The sequence below is a fragment of the Cololabis saira genome, chromosome 19, assembly GCF_033807715.1.
Source record: "Cololabis saira isolate AMF1-May2022 chromosome 19, fColSai1.1, whole genome shotgun sequence".
NCBI lineage: Eukaryota > Metazoa > Chordata > Actinopteri > Beloniformes > Belonidae > Cololabis > Cololabis saira.
The window spans coordinates 36214845-36241709 of record NC_084605.1 but is presented as its reverse complement, the minus strand read 5'-3'; positions in this window follow the sequence as shown (position 1 = coordinate 36241709).

Sequence of the window (26865 nt, the reverse complement as noted above, 5' to 3'; positions counted from 1 at the left end):
CAAAGCGCTTATTTTTCCTCAGGTCCACTTTCTTCATGTTTATTTTAACGAGTTGCAATAGTGTTGAAATGTTGTGCTTGGAGAACAGTTTGGCTGAGGACCAATAAACAGTTTGAAGGTTAACTTCCTGTGCAGCTTTTTAATATTGTATTTTAACATTCTGATATGAATAATTTAAGAATTCATGCTTTAATTGACACATTTAAGCTGCCCCATCCCTGAGGCTTCAACACCACCCCTACATTTACAACCATCCTTAGCTGTTTATATGAGCTGCTTGGAAACAGTTACATTCTCAGGCACATATAATCCATTTTTTGCTCTTTTTTTCCATCATTTTGTCACGGGATAATGTGCTACCTGCAGATCAATTCTTTGAGTTTCTTCTTGACCTCTGGTTGCATCAAACGTTTTGCAGTTATTTTTCCTATCACATCATCTGTTTTCTTACAGATAAAAGATCTTTTTGAAGTCCATTCCCAACCTTATGTGTATAAAAGTCTTTGCATATTTAAATCAAATATTGAATAGCTAAGATAACGTGACCCTATATGTCAAAAGGCTTAATAAGACAGGATGTGTATACTTTTTGAAAACCTGAATGTGTCTGTGTGTGTGTGTTTAAATCAATTTGAATAAAAAATATTTTCCATATTCTTTTTTTGGAAATGTCAGTTTAATTTTGTCAGTTTAATAAAGCATTTTTTTCCCCAGTTTGTTAATTTGCATGACATTTACCAAGAGTTGTTTTAAGCTTCATTGCCAGTATTTGTTCGAGATAAACTGAAGAATAAATCTTTGCTTTACAACAGTTCATGCAGGAATTGCAAAAATAATACACTTTAACCTTGTCCACCTCATTTTCTTTTCCCAGGATCTGACCCGTGAACTGTCATGAAATATGCTGCCCTCATGTGGTCAGAAGTGGTATTGCTACATAGAGTAACAGGTTAATTTCACGATCTTACCAAGCTGCAGGGCATGTCACTAGAGTTGAAAAATCTCCAAAACTAGAGGAAGCTTGATATCTACTGTGGTCTTATCCCAGGGACGTGCGGTCACCTGTCATCATGTCAAGTAAAAAAATAAATAATTATAACATCAAATTTATACTAATATTTGTCCACTGATCTTTATGTATGACTAATTTTGAACATTTATTATAGTCAAAATCGCTGAATTTGCCTATTTCCTGTTCAAATACGGGGCTGAAACGTGAGGTGCGGCAGCAGCGAGCCGAGCCTCACCTCTGATTGCGCAATCCATCACAAACTGGGTTGATACGTGCGATTGGCGCTGGTTGCCGTATCTCCAGAGGCGATTCTAGGGTCTGTTGGGGCCCTAGGCAAAAATTTCTAGGGGGCCCCTCAAACCAGCGTTCATCACCATTATGTTATAATAAACTGACACCAACGAAAACTTTATGAAATTGATATTTATTTACACACTGCTAATTTACATACACGACACTGTGTGTAGTTTTTTTTTTTTTTTGACACCGCGTACAGGTGGATGGTCGTGATCATGGGAATGACAACATGGGGCCCCTTAAGGGAGGTTTCTTACTGGCTACTGAGATGTCATTGCCTTATGTTTGTTTAAGGAGGAGGATGTGGTCATTGCGGTTACCACATTTTGAGATCTGTACAGTAAAAACCCCCTTCAATACTTTTTTAGTCCTCAAAACCCCTGATAGGAAACACTTTTGTAATAAAAGTAATTATTAAAAAAAATTATTATTTTTTTTTTTTTTTTATTTATTTTTTTTTTTTTGGGCCTCATGGGCCCCCCAACAACTCGGGGCCCCAAGCAGTTGCCTGCCTTGCCTGTTCACAAGCTGCGCCCCTGCGTATCTCTGCACGTCGCCAATATAAAGTTTGCAGATACGTTTATTTGACCTGATTTTACACAGTCTGGCTCATGTCTTTAACCATTAAAGTTTAATGTTTGTTAGTGAGATATTTAGTTTCGCTGATGGGAAATAAAACCGCAGTGAAAAAGGCCCAGGGTGAGGCAGACAATACTCTGCCTCACCTGAAGGGGGCGAACGTGAGTCAACAGGCGCATGGACTTCATTTACAAATAAAAGTAAGACCAAAAACACTTTCAATCTTATAAGAAAGAGATTAGACTAAGAAAAATACAATAGAATATTTAAAAACTAAATTTTGGCCTTAAATAAAATATTCTTTGTTTTTCTTTTCATGCTTTTTCTTGAGCAATCTGTATTAAATTGATTAAAGTATCAGAATTAAACGTTTTAAAAACAAACAATATTTCACTAAAAGTCAAAATTTAAATCTGTGGTTTTGTACACCAGTCTATACTCTCATTTATGTTGTATGAATTATAGAATTGCGCTGGCCAACACATGGATGGTGTAGAGCAAATGCACGTTTTTCTTACCTTTACGTAGAGCGCCCCCTGCAGGTTTGGAGCAGTGACCGGTTATGAAGCGTTTTTCTTTTGAAGATGGTTTCTCGTTTTATATCGTTTTGTGCTTTGCATCGTTTCTCTATGTGCAGCGCGTTTGATGATGCTGCATTTGTCTTTGTTTTTTGCACCACGTTCCTCTTTTTGTACCTCGTTCTGAGTTTGTGAATTTGAATTGTTTCTGTACTTGAAGCCGTTTTCCTTAACTGAGACGTATTAGGCCGTTGCAGTGCGTTTGGTCCTTGTTGGCCACCGTACCAAAGGGACACAAACTGACTACCCTCTCTTTACCCTGCTATATCATTGAATGGCACATAGTTGTCTGTGGTTGTATTAAGGCTTAAAATATCATATGAATACAAACTCCTTTTTGTTCACTTTCCCAAATGTATTTTACTTTCAAAGACAATTCTCACATTATGCAGTTTTTGGTTTGGTAGAATCATGCAACATATCAATGTTCATGATTGGTAAAGTGATATTGAAATGAGAAAACAGTTGAAAACTAGTCTTGTGGCTAGCAAGAGTTTACTTCTCATTTCTCATTCATTTGGATGGACATTCCAGCTCGCAAAAGGTGGCTTTTGAGTTCTAATCAGCATCTTTTCATCAGAAAGTTCAGGGGCGTCATTTATCAACCGTGCGGACGCACAGATGTGCACGTAATGTGTGCGTAAGAACATTCCCACGCAAAGTGTGGAATTTATCAACTTGTGCGTAGGAACATGTGTCATTTTAAGCACAACTCTGACCATGTGTACACACAAAATCTAGTGGTAGAACAGTGAAACTACAAATAGAACCCATTAAAAGAATCACAGTGTTCAGCAATCTCAAACTTCACACATGTTCCCTGTTTCCTCTAATCAATAAAAATTCTCCATTAGTAATTTAGCAGACATTTTGAATAATTGGTGTGACAAGCTATATAAGACAGCTGTGGCAGGACGACCTGAAAAGAGAATACAAGTACCATGGCCTATCTTGCAATGTTGGAGAATTTGGAGAACCGTGCGTTTTCAATGAGCTGATCTGTTCAGTGAGAGCACGGAGCGGCTTCTCAGCAGGAACCGCTTCCCCAAAAACATTCTGATGGACCTATGATTTACAACCTATGTTGGAGCGAGAGACCAAACGCACACAAGCCATCCCAGTCACATCCAGGGGCCTCATTTAAAATGGAGTGCGTAGAATTCATACTAAAAGTGCACGTACACCCAAAAGCCGAAAATGGCGGGCGCAAAAAAAAATCTGGATCTATAAAACCGCGTGCACGCACACTTGCACGTAAGGTTCTCTTTATAAATCACAGTCCAGCTGGAAGGTTGCGCAGCTGAATCCGCCTCATATCCCGTCCTCTACACGCCCACTTATTACCATAAATGGTATGTTTTTGCATATGAATGAGCCTGCTGAGCATGCGCAGCAGCTTCATGCAGCCTGTTTGGCTTCAGGATGAATGAGAGGGTGTTTCACTGAGATCTGAGATCGAGATGTTGTGGATGAAGTGGAGGACAGGAAAACAACATTATTTTGTGGTCACAGTAGTAAGTAGAAAAATAAATAGTATAAATAAAGCGAGTCAGTGGCAGCACGCCGTTGCTGCGCGGAGCGCCGTGAGTGCCCCGGCGCAACAGTGGGGACATGCCCCCCGTCTTTTCAAAATCATGTTTTTGTCCCCCACACTTTTTATAGTTTAAAAACTAACGGTAGGATCAGCCATTAACTGCAAATCACACCCTGTGCGAAGGGCCCGGCAGCCCTGCTTCACCCCCCGCTCCCCCTCCTCCTCTCCCGTCTCCCCTCAGAGCTGCTCAGGGAAGGTTTAGGTTTAGGTTCCGCGTCACCAACGCAAAGCCTACGGCGTAGGTGCGCGTCACCGCGTACCCTACGCCGTAGGCTCTGCGTCGTTTTAACGCGGGACCCTAATTTAGGCTTACACCTAAGCTTAAAGGTTTCCTAAAGGTTTCAGGCGCGCGTAAAACTCATATATATAAAAAAATCTGTGTCCCTTTAGGGAAGAAATGAGGGGCTCCGTGGAGCCCCTAAACGCTATACGAAGCCCCTCATTTGTTCTGTTCTAAAGCGGTGGGTGAAGGAGGTTCCCGGCGTGTCACCGCGGCTGCAGCAGCACCAGAGTCCTGACTGACGCTGAGCTTCAAACACAGAGGGACACGATCAGCGCTATTTTATTATAAGTCTGATATATGTTGTGATATGTGATGACATGAATCTGGCTTCATTTCACCACCTCAAACCCTGCGTCGCCAGTTCCCCGTGTCTTAAGTAAATTCTTACAGGAGGGTCCCGGTTGCCGTAAAGATAAGCAGATTTTTCGGTTAGTTTTTTCTTTTTAGATCCGAGGCTTTGCGTAGAAGGTGGCTTCCGCAACTTTCAGGCGCTTTTTCTGCGCAAGCAAGCTTTATAGATGAGGCCCCAGTTCCTGTCCACCCTGGGATTTTTGGCCACCGGAACATTTCAGAGAGGGATTGGAGACATGCGGCATTTCGCAGCCGATACTAAGCAGAATCATGCCGGCAGTGTTGTATGCAATCATTTCTCTGGCCCTAATTTACACCCAGTTTCCATACACACATCACCAACAAGCCGAAATTAAACGAGGATTTCACGCCATCGCCGGATTCCCAAACACAATTAGAGCTATAGATTGCACCCACATCGCAATAAAATCACCATCAAACAATGAATTCAGTTACGTGAACAGGAAAGGATTTCATTCAATCAATGCACAAATAATCTGCGATGCAACTATGTCTCTGTCAAACGTTATTGCCCGGTGGCCTGGAGGAACGCACGACTCATTTATTCTGCAGAACAGCTCTGTTGGTTTTTGCACCTCCAAGCAGGAGCTGTTGTTGCTCCATATATGGTCATTATTAAAGGGATTGTTGCTCCATATATGGTGAATTGGAGGCGTTTCTGAATGCAAATGACCCTAACCATGCACGAGCACGGCAGTTAAGAACAGGTGGGATTTATCATCACTGACTACTTACTAGTGTGCGTACGACCGTTGTCCGCACGTTTGATAATTACAGATTTTTTTGTACTTACACACATTCTAAATTTCATTCCTACGACATAATTTAGAACCTTTTCTACGAACGGTTGATAAATGAGGCCCCAGGACGCAACTTTGACTTTGCCAACAGCTCAGAAAAGGAACAGTTTTTTGTTCTGGTTGGTTGATCCCCCTTAACTTGTGCAATCACATGACCTTGTTTGTTGATACCAATAGGTGATGATAATGTTCCTGATGAGTGGATCGGACAACAGCATTAGCATTCACCTTGAGCTTTGAGCTGAATGCAGTTCACGCTCCCAGGAGTCAAAGTTTTTAACTCTGAAGTTGGCTGGAGTCATCTGCAACGAGCCAACGTTATATGCTCCTCTTGTATTTAAGTGCTGTAGCTATTAAAGTTAAAGATGACTTGTTCAAGGGTTTGGTGAATGACTCTTGAATAAATGGCTAATACTGATCAACACACTTAAAAAAAAATCACAAGCGCAATCATTCCTTTATCTCGACTGCAAACAGGAGAAAATGTATGTATCTTTTCAAGATGAATCTAATTTAACCTTTATTTTTCTTTCCCTAACCTTCAAACTCGCACACAAACAAACATAAATGGCACTTTTCAGAAATTGGTGGATGAGCGTTGGGCATCAACGCGAACAAGAACCACCCTGGACTTACAGGTGTGTGGTCATTTCTGGCCGTGCATTCTATAGGCTGAGTTATGGTTCTGCGTCAAAACGACGCCGTGCCTACGCCGTGTGATACGCGTCGACGCAGACCACACGCCGTCACTGACGCCATCGCTGACGCCGTCACTGACCTGCACCTCCCACAAATTGTAACTACGCGTTTAGGCGACGCAGACCACACGCAGACGGAGAGGGCTGTGATTGGTTCGCTTGGTAGCAACGCATTTCCGGTTTCCGGTTTGAAGCAGTCGTGAACTTTCAGGGCTCTTTTCTTGTGTATGTGTGATTTTTTTTTTTTTTTTTTTTGCACAATAGTTGTCTTTATCTCTTTGATTCACTGTGACCGGAAAAGTCGGATAAACCATTCAGGAAAAGATTGCGAATTAGCGGTCACGGGGGGAACTGCACCGCGGAGAAATGGAGTGACGGAGAAGTCCGAAGGTTCACGACGGCGTCACAGTGACGGAGTAGGCACGGCGTTGTTTTGACGCAGAACCATAACTCAGGCTTAAGTGTTGAAGTTAATGTTTGGAGTGACAGATTTCAGCTCTCTTCAAAGGTCTGTGTGACGGGTCAGGAGTTATCGCAACTTCTACGTCATACCTTGTTTTCTGACACCTTGTTACACATTGTGCTCTAAAGGCAGCGTTGATCTTATGTCATCATTCATTAGATCAATTCAAAAGCAGCAAAACAGCCCCACAGCACGATAGAACCTTGATCATGGCGCATAAGCTGTGAGGTCTGGGCTTAGTTCTGGACCCAAATGCAGAGATGGAGACAGAAGCAGGGAAGTGAGAATGGATTTACTTTGGTGATCCAGGCAGATGGGGGTGAGGGTGATAAGGGTTTTCCACCGGTGGGCTGGTGGAGTGGCAATCTGAGGTGAATCAGAGAGAAGGCACGTGGCGAGGTTGGCAGTGCAGTCAGGTAAGTGTAAGGCTGAGAGGCTGAGGAAGCTACTGTATCTCACAGCAGATCTGGGGAAGAACAGGAGAAGCAGAGCGCTCAGTTTTCCAAGAAGATTTTTTACAGGCAGCAAGGACACAGAGATCCAGGGTTTTTATCGAGGGCTGAAGAACATAATCTCCTAAGTGAGGAAAAACCTCCTATCTGCACTTTGGGAGTCACTAATACCTGGTTGGTATCGTTAACACATAATATAGTAATATAGTCCCAAAACAGTGAAATGTATAGGGGTATCCTTAAAAAATAGCATTCTACAAGAATGTTTTCCCAAAAGAGTGAAATTTTCTGATAGGAGGTTATGTTCTTCGGCCCACGTTATGCTGCTCAGGATCAGGATCAGGATCAGGATCAGGATCAGGAACAGGACCTGGGGCCTCATCTATAAAGCTTGCTTGCGCAGAAAAAGCGCCTGAAAGTTGCGGAAGCCGCCATCTACGCAAAGCCTCCGATCTAAAAAGAAAAAACTAACCGAAAAATCTGCGGATCCCTACGGCAACCCCGACCCTCCCGTAAGAACTTACTTAAGACATGGGGAACTGGCGAAACATGCGGTGAGGTGGTGAAATGCAGCCAGATTCATGTCGTACTCCCAGTGACTGCGTCCACATTCACTCAACAACCACTTTAAAACGCGAAGATTGGCAATAACACGAATGTGGACTGCATGTAAACATAGTCAATGTCATCACATATCAGACTTACAGATCCATTTACACCATCATAGATCCATGTGTTCCACGAGTAAGCCATTACGCAGGCATATGCAGGACGTACATATATCATACTCCCATCCTCAAATGAGTGGTTAATAGCAGCGGTCTAATCATCTAATGATCAATCGTGACAAGGTGTGTGACAATCAGTCTAATTGCTGTGTAAGAATATAAAATGCACGGTGACAGCCGTGCGTAATGCTGCACAATGTATGCGGGGGGGGGGGCGAAGAGGAAAAAAGAAAGTGTTCTGATTAAAATAAGGTTGGACTATATAACAATTGCGTTCATGAGGATAAAGTTTTAAACAAAATGAAAATTAAACAAATAGTCTCTTCTCCCCGTGTGTATCTGTCTGTCATGCCGGGTGCGCGCATATTGTTTTACTTTTAATCCTGAATTATGGTTCTGCGTTACACCAACGCAGAACCTACGCCGTAGGGTACGGCGTATGGTGTGCGTCGCCGCATACTATACGCCGTAGGCTCTGCGTTGGTGTGACACGGAACCATAAATCAGCCCTGAGCAGTTCTGAGGGGAGGAGGGAGAGCGGGGCTCCGCTCCCGTCTTCGCATCGCTTTCGCACACACAGTCTTGAGGATTTGCAATCACAGGCTGAGCCTAGCGGTACCCTGTCCCCAGTGGTAATTGCATCGTGGCACTAACGGGCAGCAACGGCGTGCTGCCACTCACTCGCTTTATTTTATTGTATACTATTTATATACTTATTCTAACTTTTACTGTGACCACCAAATAATGTGGTTTTCCTGTCCTCCACATCATCTACAACATCTAGATCTAAGTCTCCGTGAAAGTCAGTGTCACGGTGGCTCGACACCCTCTCATTCATTCTGACGCCAAACAGGCTGCAGGAAGCCACTGCGCATGCTCAGTAGGCTCATCCATATGCATTTATGGTAAAAAGTGGGCGTGTGGGATATGAGGCGGATTCAGCTGCGTAACCTTCCAGCTGGACTGTGATTTATAAAGCAAACATTGCATGCAGATGTGCGTGCACATGGTTTTATTGATCCGGATTTTATTTTGCGCCCGGCATTTTCGGCTTTTGGGTGTACGTGCACTTTTAGTATGAATCCTACGAAGTCCATTTTAAATGAAGCCGCAGGTGTGCAGCAGCCAGCTCCTGAGCGAACCGAGTCAGCAACGCACAGCCTCGGCCAAAAAGAAAAAGCACAGACCACGTGAACAAGCTGAAAAAACATATTTCTCATTTCAGTAGTGCTGTCCCTCTTGGCGTTGGCTGCTTAGCTCAGTGCAGCTGCAGTACAAACTGAAACCAGCAGCCCAGACTGCTCCAGGCCAGGCTGGAGCTCTTCATAAGTCCTGTGTGATGTTTCTTGCATAATCTGTACCATCTTTCAAAGGCGAGTCTCGTTCTGTAGTCCCTCATCTAGGAGGGTTTTGAAACTTCTAACATCATACATTGTTAAGATTTGGGGTATTTTCCTTGTAATCCTTTAAATTCATCCATAAATTGTACCTGCTTCAATCCCATTTGCAGTTGTGGGGGTCTGGTTGTATCTTTCTCTCAGTGATGGGGTCCCCTTTGGCCTTTGTGATGTAGTTGAGCGCAGCATAGCCCCACTATGCTGCAGGTCAAACTAGGGCTCTTTACATGTCTTGTGTGATGTTTTCACAGACTCGAGGAGGCCTTTAACTAACTTTAGGATTGTGAAACTTCTTTATAACATTCTACACTGTTCATACTCACTTTTCAAGATTTTAGGTGTTTGCCTTGAAATGGTAATGTCTATTAATTTATATTTAAGGGCCACAATTGCATCCAAAAAACACCCATTTTCATGATCGCACGAAAACAGCAGGCCCGACAGATGCTTTCAAGCAGTAATAAACATCATCTATCATGAGCTGACTCAGGTCATGTGAAATCTACAAATTAAGTACAAGAGAGTCTTATTTCATGCAGGGATCTAATTTGAATTCATCAAACGAGAGCTATAAATTATTCTAGGGTTCATCTTTTGATTATCCTTTTGTGTCAAGATATCAAAGCCCTTCTTTTTTTGCTGACGTTCAATCACTATGCATGAAGTACGATTATTTGCATTTATTTCGGCTGATATTCTAAATCCTGTGATTATAGTTAGCGTGTTAATAATTATGACTAGTGTTGAATCTGGGCCCACACTGACATTGACAAAGAATCAGTTAACAGTAGACATCAAGGTTTCATAAGTCAAGACATTTAAAGGATAAGACTTGGCACAAAGTAGTTATTGCCAAAGTTTCACATTTCTAGTGCAATTTGAACTCTACTGGGAATAATGTAATTTAATACAGGTCCATCTGTAAGTCTATTTGGCTTAGGAGCAGTTTCACTCTTACTTTTAGACTGACATAGTAATTACTGCAGGTTCTCAGTATGAAGGATCAATTGTGCATTAAATAATCCCTGATCCCACAATTTCCCATGACATAAATATGAAAAAATAAAATATAAGTCAGTGAGGTGCCAAATTAACTCAGAATGCAAAAAAATACTGCACTCTTAAATCACAAACAGGCAATATAAAAAAGTTGCTGAATCCCCACTCCTCATCTACAGTACTATTCACTAAACAAGCTGAAAACACAGGGTTTTTTTTTTTTTTTTTCTAATACCGAGCTTCAGGATAATCATGATTGTTTTATAAGGGTGATAGATTAATGATGATGGCGCTGTATTTAAATTTGAGAGGTTTGAAATGAAAAAAGGCTGTATTTTTACAGCAGGTGAGCTGCAAGAAAACTAACTGTGAGCTATGCGGAGATCCCTGTGGTCATTAACATTCGCGTGTTGAGAAGAGGACTCTAATACAGACTTCAGGCAGAATACATTTAGGTGAGGAAAGGAATAAAGCTTCTCTTTTTCTTTTCCTTCTTTTTTTACCAACGAAAAACATTTCAAAGATCAGACAAGGCAGGAGCAAAACAAGACTAGGTATGATGTGCATAACCACACAGGGAAACGACAACAAGGATATGGCATGGAGCAAAAAAAACATAACCTGCAAGGTTTTTACAAGAGACTAGCTCAACAGGAGTTTCTTTGCAAGAAGATCCACGAAGATAAATACTATGATATTAACTAAGAAAGTTAAAGCTGGTTTTCTGTTTCTGGCTTTGTGCATGTTTCCATATAAAGGGGGAACCTATCAATTCTTCTGCTAAAAATGGGCTGTTCATGTGCAATTTATTTTAGCCAAGAGGGGCAAACACTTATCCCAGAGAGTCATGAGAATTCTGAATTAATTATTAAAGATAAGAGCAACACCGCTACAGCAAATCAAGACAAAAGAATGCTGGCAGAAAGTTGCAGATAAAGTGAATTTAGAAATTTATTTCACTTAACAGCCCTCAGTGCCTCCAGTATCCTCACACTTTATTCTCACATATTAGTCAGTTACGCTGATTTAAACATGAGCTCATATGTTGCCTTTAGCTCTGACTACATCTGTTTATGAACGAGGGTTAAATTGGGATTTGATATGTTGGGGGGCTCATTGCATCACCATCATGATGGGTGATGCATGCATATGCATAAACTACAAAATCTGACATCATTTTTGATAGTACTTGTACTTAATCACGTCAGGAAGCCTCAGTGGGTTGCAACTTTTAAATCAAATATTTTTAGCTTTGTGGTGAGCCAGTGGCCTTTCTTTGAAAGTGATGAGAGAATAAAGCGGGCAAGAGACAGGTGATCAAATGCAGCAAAGGTCAAGAGGTGGACACTTGAATCTGAGCAATGAAGCCTCTGTACATGGGGCTCCTGCTCAAATCACTAAGCTATAAGCGCCGCTTATCCTAGCTTTCTTAAGTTAATTTAAGATGAACTTTAGAACATAACCAGGTCTGATAACAGGATACTAGAGCCATTTTTTATTTCACAAGAAATCCTGGCTTTAGACTGGATAAACCTCAATAATGCTCTTATCTTGCTTCACAGTACACCCCTCTGGTAGTGCCGTATATATGTATATAGCCTATATATTGAAGAAAGTGATGACTTAACCGTCTCTGGTGTGAGGCAATCAATGACTGATAACCTGCTGGGAAACAAGAGCACGGTGCAAAATTCAACAGAGCGTGCAAGTTTACAGGCTCTACAACATAAAACAGGGGATTAAGCTAACTAAGGCACGGAAAGAAAGGCGATATCGAACTACAACAGAATTATGGTTGAAAGAATACAGGACATGAAAATCCAAATGACAAGGGCAACAATGAAGAGAGAAACAGAGGATGTAACAAATCCATAGACATGACAGCTTGGACAGACTGTACTTCCCTGGATCAAAACAACCAAGAAACAGGCTGCATAAATCAAAGCACAGCAAGCCACTGTATTTGTACAGTAAAAAAGTCAAGACTTAAATCAAAAAGCAAAAGAAAAAATGTTAAGGTCCCATATAAATCAGTGGGATTCCTTCAGGCTCATTAATCCATTATCTATAATATCTGATTGGATGTTAAGACTATGCTTTGCTGCTATTCTCTTGCTAAATGATTTGCTAATGGCTGGTACTTTTATAGACTGTACATTGTCTGTGTAAATCTTTTTGTGATGTTTGTTAAATTTGCTGATTTGTTAAATGTTGTTACTTTTATAGACTGCATGTTGTCTATGTAAATCTTTTTGTGATGTTTGTTAGTGTATTTCTGAACTGTATTTTTATTTTTATCATATTATTTTTATTGTTTAATGGATCGGACCCCAGGAAGAGTAGTTGATGTAAACTACATCAGCTAATGGGGATCCAAATCAAATCAAATCAAATAATCATTTCATTTGGGTACATTCTGGACAAGTTGCCATTTTTTTCCAGGTCAATATTTGAAAATAATGTTTCACTTTGGGAGAAACACGCAGATATTAAAGAGCAGTTCTCTGACTCAAAGTGTCCATTAAACAGGGCTCTGGATCAGGTTGTAGGTAGTGAAACAAATAAACACATGTGTTCTTAGCAGACAGTTACACATTCAGAGGTCTGTGTATTTTGTGCATCGTCAGTCCTCTTAAGTCTCCCCTGCACCTCAAATAAAGAGGAGTTACCTTTTGATTGCTCAGGGGATGAAGGACTCCTCTTTTCTGCCCATGCTGCATGACCCCAAAGTCAGCAAGCCTTTCTGTTTGAGGATGACAGCCTGTAGAGAATGGATTTTATCATCCACAGCAACCAGCAGGTTGCTCAGGGATCCATCTGCCTTTAAAGAAATGTAGGCTACTTTTTTAGTAAGACCTCTGATGGTGCTCTCCGATGGGAGCAGGAGATCATCTGAAAGCTGGATCGGTCTTGTTCCAGCAGCTCTTGTGCCTCACCTCCATGTGTTATACATGTAGGCAGTACTGGAGTTGAGGGGGCATGAGGGGGGAATCATCCCCCCCTGAAATAAAAACGGTCCAAATCATCCCCCTGTAAAACTGTCATCCCTCCTTTCCATCCCTTATGTCATTTCATCAATGAATGTGGTTTTACTGCTATTTCAACATTTAGAGTCATCACCAGAAAAATAACACCAGAAAAATAACTTATTTGACCATTTTCACCTGTTTCAAGTAAATTTTCACTTGAAATAAGTAGAAAAATCTGCCAGTGGGACAAGATTTATCTTCTTATTACAAGCAAAAAAATCTTGTTCCACTGGCAGATTTTTCTACGTATTTTAAGTGAAAATCTACTTGAAACAGGTGAAAATTGTTGTTTTTTCCAGTGATGAGTCTTGTTTTAAGTGTAATGAGATTTTTTTTTTACTAAAGTGAGACATTTTAACTAGAAATAAGACAAATATTCTTGTTTTTTTAGTGATCCATTTTACTTATCCTGTGAAGGACAGAGTCATATTGATAAGTTCAGAAAAGTGTTTTTTATTGTTGTGTTTTGATGTATTTGATGTAAGCCCAGTGGATATTTAAAGCTTACAGAAGGCTGCATTTAACTGCTGCTATGTCATTCCTGCAGTATTTCTGCAGGTGTTTTGGTCACTGCTATTATTTGTAATATATTATATTATTTGTAATCAGCACAAATTATCTGTCCCCATATGATCAAATCCACCATCCCCCCTGATTTCTTTTTAACTCGAGTACTGCATGTAGCATGTCACATCATAGATGATGGTGCTTTTCTGTGATCTGATCTGATAGGCAAGAAACCTTGAGTGGGACCTGACTCCTAATCAGGGCCCCTCCTGCCGAAGGCCAGCTGGGTGGCGGAAGAAAAGAGGAGGGAGATGGGACAGAGAGAGGAGAGGCGCAGATGTATATTTAATATGACATAAGACTACCTGTCTGAGCTCTTACACATTAACACATCATCTCGGACTGTCAGGTCATCTTCCTCCATCCAGCTCACAGTTCCGTCCGCTCGGCTCCGTCTCCGCTCCAGATCCTTTAGCTGCTCTGCTCCTCATCACATACTGACACGTCTCAGATTTTCAGACACATCACTTTAAAATTGCTTTTTCTTTGTAGTACATTGGGTCTGTTTTATGGTTTAATCACGTTACATCGTTTTTTTTATGTTGGTATCATTCTTGTAAGATGGCCTTGGGTTCCTTGAAAGGCATCTATAGATGAAAAACCTTATTATCAAAATAAGATGTATTATTAACATGGCACGGCATTCAGATGCTACTAAATGACCATTCATTGAATGGCAAATATATTGTGAAATATATGAATAATCAATACTATCCCTTTCATCATGTGTGTGAATGTGAACTGATGTATGTGAATTGCATTTTAATAATTGTTGTCATAGTAACGAAGACTAAGAGTCATTTTCTCCCAGAAGACAACTTTATTTCTTCATGAAATTGCAAACATCTTCCTCGTCTGTATTCATGGAGATTAATCTGCCAGCATGTGCAGGCATTGTCAGTTCAAGCAGCTATACAGTATATCAATCTTTCCATCCTATTCAGTTATATTCTGAGGAAAACAAATCTTCCTTTGGATTCTCGCCATAATTGTTTGTGCTTTTCATATTTCTATCAAGTCTTTTATTCTAGCAGCCAAACTAATTGTGTGCTTTAAGAGAACCTCTATATGCGGCTTTGGATTCCTGCCACAGAGTCCAAGTACACAACGGGAGTAACAAAAGGAGTAACAGTTTGCTAGCTGTTGGCTCACATTACTTTTTCCAAAGCCTTTCTTTGTGATGGACCTTTTATGGAAACTGGAAGCAATATTAAAGTAAAGTCTTTATTAAAAAAAACTCAATGAAAACTAAAAGCTGCAACAATGGTCTGCTATCTCTCTCTTTTTCTCTTTCTCTCTCTCTCTCTCCCTCTCTCTCTCAATTCAATTCAATTCAAATTGGCATGAATGGTAACCATTGTTGCCAAAAGCATACATATACATACAACAAACCACAATACAATTAATACATGAAATAATGACAATTACAATAAATATTTAACATTAAATAACTAACACATGCATACAATATATATATATATATATATATATATATATATATATATATATATATATATATATATATATATATATATATATATATATATCATACTAATACACTTTCCACAAAATACTTTGGAGACATTTTTATATATATTTTTCTTTTCATGAAAGAAAGTCTTTAAATTAATTTATCTCCATTTAGTCTCTCTAGAAAAATTAAGATTAAAACTTAAAGGGGACCTATTATGGCACGTAATATCTATTTTAAACAGGCCTTGAATGTTAAAAACAAGCTTTTGATTGTTTTTTCTAAATAAATTAGAAATTCAGCCTCTGAGCCAAGTCTTTATCTTCCCATTCTCTAACCTCATTATCTATGCAGGATTCTGAGTGGGCGGGGCTATGATAATGAGGCTCTTTGCTGATTGGCTGCCTGAATGACGTGTAGCAGGGGAGGGCACAAAGCATCGATCTGGGCAGAGCATTGCACTGAGCGCAGAGGAAAAATGGCGACGACGTCCGAACAGCAGCCGGCTGCAGTTCTACAATTACGATCCAGTGTCTGACCCAGAACGGCACGACGAAAGTGAGTCTGTTGATGAGTCGCAGCTGCAGTTACAGCAGGATGTCTCAGAATGGTACGTTCAGATTTAAATGTGTTTTTTGTTGTCACTTTCGTCTCGTGTAGTGAGCCACTAGATTAGGAATTGCTCTCCTGTATGTAACGTAACGTTTATTACACACAGCAGTAATAAACCAAACACGGTCTGAGTTGCCTAGTGCAGTATCTTTGTTTGAAGTAATTCATAGCCTGCAGCTAACCAATGGTAGTGGTTAATGTTACAGCTCGACTTTTTTCACCGTCATTATGTTATAATGTTACGTAATCTTGTACTGGAAGTTATGTAATTCTTCTTTTCTTTAGGTGCTCATGTGGGAACTGTCCCACGATACCCACAGAGTTGGACATACAACAGGTAACCTATCACTCTAGATACATTGATTTCTGAGTACAATGTCATATTTTCTGCAAAACTATAACTTGTGCTTTCTCATTTCTTAGGTTACAAGACGAATGAATCAGGTTCTGAATCCACCCCACAACAGCTAACCTAACCTGGGGCTGGATTCACCAATATGTTCTTAAGAAATGTCTTAAAGCAGCACAACGTAACTTTCAGCTTTTCTGAGTTTGGCAGCATCTTTTGGACAAAAGCGGTAGTGCTTTACCAGAAAGAACACTACGTTTCCCATGAGCACCAGCGCGTACTGCCGGAAAACTCCTGTCCCGTCGCGTGCATTTGTTTTGAGAGGAGACGGGACGCTTTTCTGTTTCACCAAGTGAACAGACGGAACGCAAAAAAAAAGATGTTAAACTGCTGGAAAGGAACTGGAATTTACCGGGATACCTTAAACAAGGAAGCCAGGGAGCGGTATATGGAGAAAATAATGATTATTAACTGTCTGGATCCATATGAAATCCCTACTAAAGAATGGAGCTCCTCGTCGGAGCTCCACTCTTTAGTAGGGATTTACTGCCGCAGTTCTGCAGAACCCACGTCTTACTACCTTGTTTAGGAGTGTTTGGCAGCTGCTTTGGTAAATGTTTGACTCGCCGTGTGTTTCAATAAATTAGTATAATAGTACAACATACAGTACATGTTTTGTATTACTCTTACTTTTCTTTTCTTTTTTTTGACTGCTTTGAAGAGGCTCCGAGGTGTGAGCAATAATTTTGTTTTCCTCGTGAGATTATTTTTTTCCTCTGCAGCTACAAATAGTTAATATTTTTTCCTCAACAAAATTAATTGCACCGCAGAGAGCTGACCAGCAACTGCGTTTAGCTGGAGAAGTGGGGAATAAAACCCGTTTGAATGATCCGACCCCGGTCTGTGAGTGTTTGTTTGTGGTTTGATATGAATATGATATTAAGGTGGAAAAGTTACATAGTGCCGCTTTAATCACTTACATTCAGCCAGTGTTTATTAGGTTCACATTTTTATTGCTTTTTTTGGCATAAAACCCTTGCTCAGAAAAGATGAGAAATACTATCACAGTGTTTACTCAGTGTTTTGACTTTTGTCTCAACATTTTGTGTGTTTTCCATGACTGTAAAATTGGTCAATCATTTTCCAGGTTTTCCAGGACGCGTGGGAACCCAGAGTATGAATATTATTTGCGTAAAAATGAGGCTTTGGCATAACATAATGCTGGTGTGGTGTCAAACATAGGGGGAAACACATCTCAACACAACAGGTAGCACCTAAAAACAGCTAGAGAAAGCTGTGTGTGTTTTTAACTTGGACGCCGTAGCTTTGAAAATATTTATGTAATGTTAGCCTCTGTCTAAACAGTTCTAAACTGAACTGTTGTTACCTGTAGCTCCGGTGTTACCTAACGGGTAACACCGGAGCTAAGCTAAATAGTTAGCCCATGCAAAGCTCATACTTGTAGACAAATATAAATAACATAAAAAATGAACGTCACTTACCGCTGACTCGTGTGCAGTTGCCGGGTCCCGTACTGTTGGTACTGATCCTTTTATGAGGGTAAGTGTCGATGCAAAACGATGTAAAACCTTTACTGTCCCTCGTTGTTGAAACAGCCCGAGGTAAAGTGGTTAGCACACACGAACAAATTAGCAGGCAACGTAGCCGGCACGTTGCTATCAAAAATAAAACTCAACCAAAGCCTCCTCTGGTCTTGTGGGGCTGGGACAGAAGACAGACATTTGTGTTGGTTTTTACAACCAACAACCGAGCAATTTGCATGTCTAGCTCGAACAGACGCCATCACGATACACCGCTACGAAAAAATGGCGGAGTTGTTGTGGTTCCGGCCAGAGTTAGTTGTGGGCGTGGTTTCACGCATCGGAGGCCAACCTATGTAAATCGCTCCTGTCGTTAGGATCGGAGCAGAATCTTATTGGCTCATAGATCCACATCCCACTGGACGGATCATCCGGGCGGCTGTACAGACACTGCAGAATTTGGTTGCTTTCCTCCTTCTCTTAGTTGGCAGGCTGAGGGGAGACCACTTTATATATGTTAAAGCAAGAAAAAACCTGTTTTTTAAAATAGGTCCCCTTTAAGTTACCTAGTTTTGTGCCAGAAAAAAAAAATCAAGACAATTTAAGCAAGAAGGTTCGTGATTTAAATTGCTGCTGTGGCCTTTTTGTATGAGGCATGCTATCCCTGTGCCTGCATGGGCCTTTTAACTCCACCTCACTCTGTTATCAAAGAACCAGGAATGAAGTGAAGCATCGGAGGAAGGATAATTCACAATTTTTCATAGGTGTTTGAGTGTGCCTCATTGTTTGTCTGGTGTGGCCTTGTGTTGGACTGGCAGTCATCTCGAGGGTGTACCCTGCTCTTGCCCAATGACAGCCAGGATAGATTCCAGCCCCCCGCCCAAGGGACCTTGAACAGGATGGAGCAGCTATAGAAAATGTACGGAAAGAGAAACAATTATCACAATTCCAGCAGTGACAGCTGCCTTAGGGTCAGACGGACAACTCATTTTAAGTTCATGAAACAATTCAGCTCCATTTGGGGCAGCATTTCATCCCATTTCACAAAGAAAATTATTTAGAAAAGTCCCCATCTGAGTTAAGCCATAACAGACATTTGAAGTAAAAGAATAAAAGATGTAGGTACAGTACTGTAGTAGTTGAGAGAGACACACAGTACGTTTACAGTACATGCAGCAAAGAAATGGGATTTCTGATCGTATCAGATAAACATCCAGAAGACCCAATCACTCCAGTAAATGTCCACAGCATGGCTGACTCCGTGACGCTAGGTGGCGCTGTAACCATGGTAACCATGGTAACCATTTCAACAAAGAGCTACTTCCGGTTGACGGTTGTTTTGTTTGGCGCCAATGTTACGCCTTCCGTATATTTTTCCACTTTATTTTGATCTGCTCCGGTGTCCTGATGAAGCTTCTTCCATCTCTTTCACCATCTTTTTAAAGGTGTTTGAACAACTATTTAACACGCGCCGTCTCCTTTCACTTCCGGGTGAAGCCCCAGAGGAAACTCTCCAGCTGCTCAGACTGCAATATCAGATGTCTCCGTATACATGGAGTTAACATTCCGACTGTGAACGGGTTATCTAGGTGTTGCTATCCGATTATTAAATGTCCGATATTGGTCCGAAATAGGTCAGAAGTAGATCGGATTGAGGTGTTTACATGCAGTTTAAAAGTCTGAACGATGTCCTATGCGATCAGAAACCCTATTGAACTGCTGCATGGAAACGTACTGACAGAGAGGTGGGGGAGAATAAATAAAGAAGGGTGTTACTTAGCATCAGGCTGTGAGTGATTCATCCTGGGAGCCTCCCAAATCACTTAACTTGGAAAGAGATAAGACGTTTCAGAGCCTCTCTCTCTGTGTGTGTGTGTGTGTGTGTGTGTGTGTGTGTGTGTGTGTGTGTGTGTGTGTGTGTGTGTGTGTGTGTGTGTGTGTGTGTGTGTGTGTGATGCATGGGCTAGTTCTCTATATATACATTCATTAACACATTTTATAAAAAATTCACGAAGTCCATATTTGTGTGAGAGAACTAGTAATAGAAATATCTCAAACAGACAACTATTGGACAATAATTAATGAATTACTCCTGTATTATGTCTTTGGTCCTTATGTTTCATTTCTGTTCTGAGCTGAATTGAATTCGGTTTTATCATGAAGGTGTAATTCGTCTGCAGGTGTTCACGTTGTCAAATGTCTAATGAACATTGAGGGGGTCCTTTGTGTGCTATAAGATTTCAGTACACGCATGTTAGTTTGCTGCATCATTAAGTCTGTGAAATTTTAACAAAAGAAGTTGAGAATAGAAAAGCTTGCCTTCTGCAGAGGTACAATTAAAGAGAAGTCAACATACAAGAGAAATAAAGAGAACGATGATGATAGAGAAAATGTGTTACTAACCACTCAGCCTACTGCGAATGACTCAAACAAATACCAAGCATATAAAATTAAGTTTAAAAATGATAAGAAATGCAATGTCCTCTGGTCTGAGATCCTGGGGGCTGACAAATATTAGACCAGCTGCGAACTGTACAAACTGAGCCAAAGTTCTTAAATGGGAAATCACAAACCAACAGATGGTTGGTAAATATTTTCATCACCTTCTCGTTGTGGACCAAGTTGATCTTTTTGTTAAATTGCAGATTACTCCTCCTGCAGTGCATCCAGGGTCTTAGCCCATGTGAGCATGCTCGCAGAGGGAAGGAGAGGGACATCCTGGATATGATAAACTGTGGTAGCAGTGGAACCGTTAATCCCAGCTGTCTCTGATAAGAGTTTGTGAAAACGCCAAGGGAAAGAACAGGTACTGGCGGTGACCCTCCACACTTATTGCCTTTGCTCTGCTCAAAACGAATCCACAAACATCCACCAACCACAGTTAGTTCTGACTTTGGTTCTAGGAGTTGGTATGATTTAAACCCTGTGTTGCTGCACTGGGACTTCACGACAGTTATCCATGGCATGAACTCACTTAAGAGTATATACATTTACCTGTTTACATTAACTTGACCTTTTGAGTTATATATGTCTATAGCTACTAGATGGCATTACCTTGGCCTCTAGTACTACAGTTAGGACCCTGGGAGTTATTTTTGACCAAAATCTTTCTTTCAATTTGCATATTAGACATGTTTCTAGGACCACCTTTCTCACCATCATAATATTGTTAAATTAAGAAACATTCTTTCTCAGACTGATGCAGAAAAAGTATTCCATGCATGTGTCACTTCCAGATTGGACTACTGTAATTCTTCAATAATGAAGAATTGGAAAGGATGACCTCCTTTGTGAAACAGGCCCCAGGTGTCCCTTATCTACTGTTGTTGTTGCTAATCTCTTCTCTTTCCTGTCCTCTCATCTCCCAGCCGGTCGAAGCTGATGGCCACCTTCCCCGAGTCTGGTTCTGCCAGAGGTTTTTTTCCTGATAAAGGGGAATTTTTTCTTTCCACAGTCGCTTCATGCTTGCTCAGGATGAAGTGTGTTGAAGAAAAGTTTTAATGCAATCTTAGGGTTTTCGTAGCAAAGAAATATATATTCTTTATTCTCTTTATATTAATTGGACTAATTTGGAATGATTCAACTGTATTCTTGAAGGGCTTTGAATGACATAGGCTAAGTCATGATTTGTTGCGACATGTCATCTTCCATCAACAACTCATGGGGCTGTGTTTCAGTACTTTGATCACTGTTATCACACATGATAACATCAATTTGCAATTTGTCTTTGCAGATTTAAGAAATTAAGTTGGGCCCCCTATCCCATAATCATTTGTCTTTCTGTAATTGTATGTGTTTGTATAAACTCAAAAGCTTCTCCTTTATCCTGATTCTCCATGACAGCATTACATTGTCTTTATTGTCCCCCTGAACATTAAAATTTCTCTATCGTTGGACTGCTGACGGACAGGTCTGCTTCAAAACAACCAAACACAAACTCTACTCCACATTCAGAGCACACGCGTCTTTTGTGACAACTATGAAATACAGAGAGGGAGAGGAAGAAAAGACTAAAAAGAGAGAAAGAAGGGGAATGAAGAGGCCTATTTTTGTTGTAGACCAAAACACAGACAACATGGTAGAAGATTGATGATGCAGGAGACAGCCTTAAAAAAACAACAAAACACAGAGGCACAGGGTTGAGGAGTATTTGACACGTGTTTTGGAAAAGTTGGCAGGGGCGGCTTTAAAGCAATTGACATTGTTGAAAGTGTTGAGACATAGAGCGAGTGAGAAATAAGACTCAACCCCAAGACAAGTGAGCAATGACATAAAACAATAGTTTGTGTGACTTGCTGTACAAGTAATATACACCACTTAACACAAAGGAAATGAAAGCTGCAAGCAGCGATGAACGGGCCCTTGCACGTGCACTTTTCACCAAGTCCGATGACACCACTCATGACTCTGTATGTCATACCATTCAAAAGTTATGGCAGAAAATATGATCTATCAAATATCGACCAATCAGAAGAAGGGGCGGGGCTAATTCATGCCAATGAAGATCAAGTACTCAAAACCATGTCCGATGACACCACCCACGACTCTCTATACCAATATTTGTCCCCGTTTGTTTTTCCACAGCCAGGTGAAAAGTGGGCAGGTTGGGGTGAAGCTGCTGTGACGTAATCGATTGCGCAATCCCTTTGTTTGTGTCGGCGCTGATGAGAAAATCAGCTGGAGCCGCGAGCGGCTGAGAGTAAAACAGAGCGCCTGTGGATCTGATCGTTCCTCGTCAGCCACCAGGTTTATGAACATCTGCATCTCAGAGTTGGATCACCAAACAGACGTTTGCGATGTATAATAAAATCGCTGCGAGCTGCGAGTCGTTCTCGCGCTGACTCCCGCTTCCTGATTCAAACGGCCCCGCCCCCCGACCAATCAGTGGTGCGGAGGTTGATGACGTCAGATATAGTGCCGGCTCAGCCCGGTTAGAACCTCGGCAGAATGGTTACAGAAAAATTATCTGCTTGGCACGGCTCCACCCGCCTCGGCCCGTAGTGGAAAAGCGCAAGACGGGGGCGTGGCGGGTAGAAGCGAGCTGAGTAGGTACTAGTGGAAAAGGGCCATAAGTCAAACCATTCAAATGTTATTGCAGAAAATAAGATCTGTCAAATATCGACCAATCAGAAAAAGGGGCGGGGCTAATTTGAACCAATTATCTTCATTTTGAGTCCGATGACACCACCCACGACTCTTTATGTAAAACCATTCAAAAGTTATGGCAGAAAATAGGAACTATCAAATATGGACCAATCAGATGAAGGGGGGGCGCGCTTTTTGGCATCTATCGTCGCCACGGTAATGCTTTTGACTGAGAAAAGTAATCCCCATCGTCGCAGGATCGAGACGCATATTTTGATGTATAACACACCTGAGTGCACATTACGGTTCGGGCCGCATTAACGGCCAAAGAAATGGCATGAATTGCGCCAAAATTACACGATTAATTGCCGAGTAAAATGGCCGAGTTCCTGTTGGGTTTCAGGCATGGCGCCAAGAGACTTTTCTTTAAGTTGTGACATGATACAGGTGTGTACCGATTTTCGTGCATGTACGTCAAATCGTATTGTGGGGCTTGAGGCACGAAGTTTTCTTGGGGGCCCTGTTGAGCCATTAGGCCACGCCCATTAATGCAAACCATTAAATATCACATTTTTCACCAAGCCTGGCTTGCGTGCAAAATTTGGTGACTTTTGGGGCATGTTTAGGGGGGCAAAAAGGCGCTAATTTCGTCGGAAAAATAGAAATAAAAAAATCGAGAAAAAAAATTCCTACTGATACAATAGGGTCTTCGCCATGTCAGTGCTCGGGCCCTAATAAAAAACAATGTGAATATGACCTCATGGAAAGGAAAAGTTTCCCAAGTATACTACTTATCCTTAAGCTGTAGAAGCCGGTGAGCTACATGCAAGCTTTACAAACTTTACAAATACCTGGGTATTACATAAAACAAGCAGTGGTGTCATTTAGTGCAGTTCTTTCTTTTAGACATTATGTATTAGATACACACATATTTTTGGTTCATAAAATATTCCTTCCTAGCGGTAACTGTAATTATTCAGAAGAAAAAACTATGCCCCTGCTCTCTAAAATTACCTCCAAGGACTTGTGGAAGAATATAAAGAAGCCATCGAGAAGAAGTTCCTGTTTAATTCAATTCAATTCAATTTTATTTTTTATAGCATCTATTGCAACAGAAGTTGTCTGTAGGATCTTTCCAGAGACCAGAACATGACCCCCGAGCAATTATTACATAAACATAACATAAACAATGGCAAGGAAAAACTCCCCTTTAGGAGGGAAGAAAACCTGGACCAGGACCTGGATCATAAGGGGGGACCCTCCTGCCGGAGGCCAGACTGGGCAGAGCAGGAAAAGAGAAAACAGACGGAGAGAATGAAGAACAGAGAAAGGAGAGACAGGTTGGTTTAAACGACAAATCCTGATCAAAAACAACACCAAGGTTTCTCACAGTTGCACTGGAAGCCATCGCAACACCATCTAGTCCCTTCCTAAAATGCTCTGGACCAAGAATGATAACCTCTGTTTTATCTGAATTTAGAAGCAAGAAATTTCTGGACATCCAGTCCTGGATGTCCCTAAGACATGCCTGAAGTTTAACTAACGGTTCTGTCTCATCCGGCTTCATAGACAAATAGAGCTGCGTATCATCAGCATAACAATGAAAGTGTATGCCGTGATTCTGGATTATACTTCCCAATGGCTGCATGTATAAACTGAACAAGATTGGGGAACACCATAACAGAAACCTCATGTACATGAACAAACTGGAACCTGTCAGATAGATATGATTTAAACCAATGTAGAATTGTCCCTTTAATCCCAACAACATGCTCTAACCCAGGGGTCACCAATCCTGGTCCTCGAGGGCCGGTGTCCCTGCAGGTTTTAGATGTTTCCCTGCTTCATTGCACCATGATAAAAGTGACTGTGTCATTAACAGAATTGTGCAGACCTCAATGACAAGCTGATAACGATGATTAATTAGAATCAGGTGTGTTAAAGCAGGGAAACATCTAAAACATGCAGGACACCGGCCCTCGAGGACCAGGATTGGTGACCCCTGCTCTAACCTATGCAGTAAAATGCCATGATCAACAGTGTCAAAAGCAGCACTGAGGTCCAGTAGAACCAGTATGGACACTAGTCCCTTATCTGAGGTCCATTAGAACCAGTATGGACACTAATCCCTTATCTGAGGTCCATTAAAACCAGTATGGACACTAATCCCTTATCTGAGGTCCAGTAGAACCAGTATGGACACTAATCCCTTATCTGAGGTCCAGTAGAACCAGTATGGACACTAATCCCTTATCTGAGGTCCAGTAGAACCAGTATGGACACTAATCCCTTATCTGAGGTCCAGTAGAACCAGTATGGACACTAATCCTTTATCTGAGGTCCAGTAGAACCAGTATGGACACTAATCCCTTATCTGAGGTCCAGTAGAACCAGTATGGACACTAATCCCTTATCTGAGGTCCAGTAGAACCAGTATGGACACTAATCCCTTATCTGAGGTCCAGTAGAACCAGTATGGACACTAATCCCTTATCTGAGGTCCAGTAGAACCAGTATGGACACTAATCCCTTATCTGAGGCCATAAGGAGGTCATTCGTGATTCGAACCAGTGCTGTCTCTGTGCTATGATGCATTATGAACCCTGACTGAAAAACTTCAAACAGATCATTTCTATACAAATGGTCACATAACTGATTTGCAACTACTTCCTCCAGAATTTTAGATACAAATGGAAGAAATTGGTCTATAATTAGCTAAGGTGTCTGGGTCAAGAGAAGGTAAGTAAAGGTTTAATTACTGCAACTTTGAAAACCTGTGGTACATATCCTAAATTTAGGTATAGGTTGATCTGGTCCAGTATTGTCGCGCCAATAAGAGAAAAAACATTTTTGAATAGTCGAGTCGAGGTTATGTCACAAGTTTGCATATGTGGCAGGGTGGAGGATTGGGCGTGGTCTGCGGGGGAGCAGCCACTCAGCTGATTGGGCACACCTGTGCCCAATCAATCTCTCCACCCTGCCGGGCTACTTAAAGAGCGGCTGCACACCAGCAAAGGGTTCTGCTCACAGGGATCACACAGAGCTGCCGAGTGCTGATACACGTCTGGGTAATGATAAAGATCCACAATTCTCCACGAAACCCCGTGTCCTCTTTCCCGTCGGTCGACCCCAGTAGCACGAGCTGGCTACAGCATATTAATTGAAAGCCTTGAAACAGCTTTTCATCAAAGTAGGTACTGTATGTCAGATATGTCAGTTACACCCAATTAAATGGAAAGTAGGTATGTCAGATATCATGCCAGGTAGCAATAGGGGGTTTGATGGTGTCATTTCATAAATAATGGGGCAATAAAGTGGATTGTATTGTCGGCTCAATAGCACAAGTCACATTCATCTGCCAAACTCACACATTTTCGTTGCCACTCAATCACTATCAAAACTCCTGCAGGTAATTTCCGTTCTTCAACCACAGGGAGAACCTCACTATAGGCAACTCCAGTGTGGAACTATATGAAGTCCATACAGCTTAACCCTTGTGCTGTCTTTGGGTCAACGAAGGAGGAAGGGAAGAAGGGAGGAAGGGAGAAAAGAAGGAAGTAAGGAAGGAAGGAAGGGAGAAAAGAAGGAAGGAAGGGAGGAAAGAAGGGAGAAAAGAAGGAAGGAATGGAGAAAAGAAGGAAGGAAGGAAAGAAGGGAGGAAGGGAGAAAAGAAGGAAGGAAGGTAGGAAGGAAGGAAGGAAGGGAGGAAAGAAGGAAGGAAGGGAGAAAAGAAGGAAGGAAAGAAGGAAGGAAGGGAGAAAAGAAGGAAGGAAGGAAGGGAGAAAAGAAGGAAGGAAAGAAGGGAGGAAGGGAAAAAGAAGGAAGGAAGGAAGGAAGGAAGGAAAGAAGGAAGGGAGAAAAGAAGGAAAGAAGGAATGAATGGAGAAAAGAAGGAAGGATGGAAGGAAGGAAGGAAGGAAAGAAGGAAGGAAGGGAGAAAAGAAGGAAGGAAGGTAGGA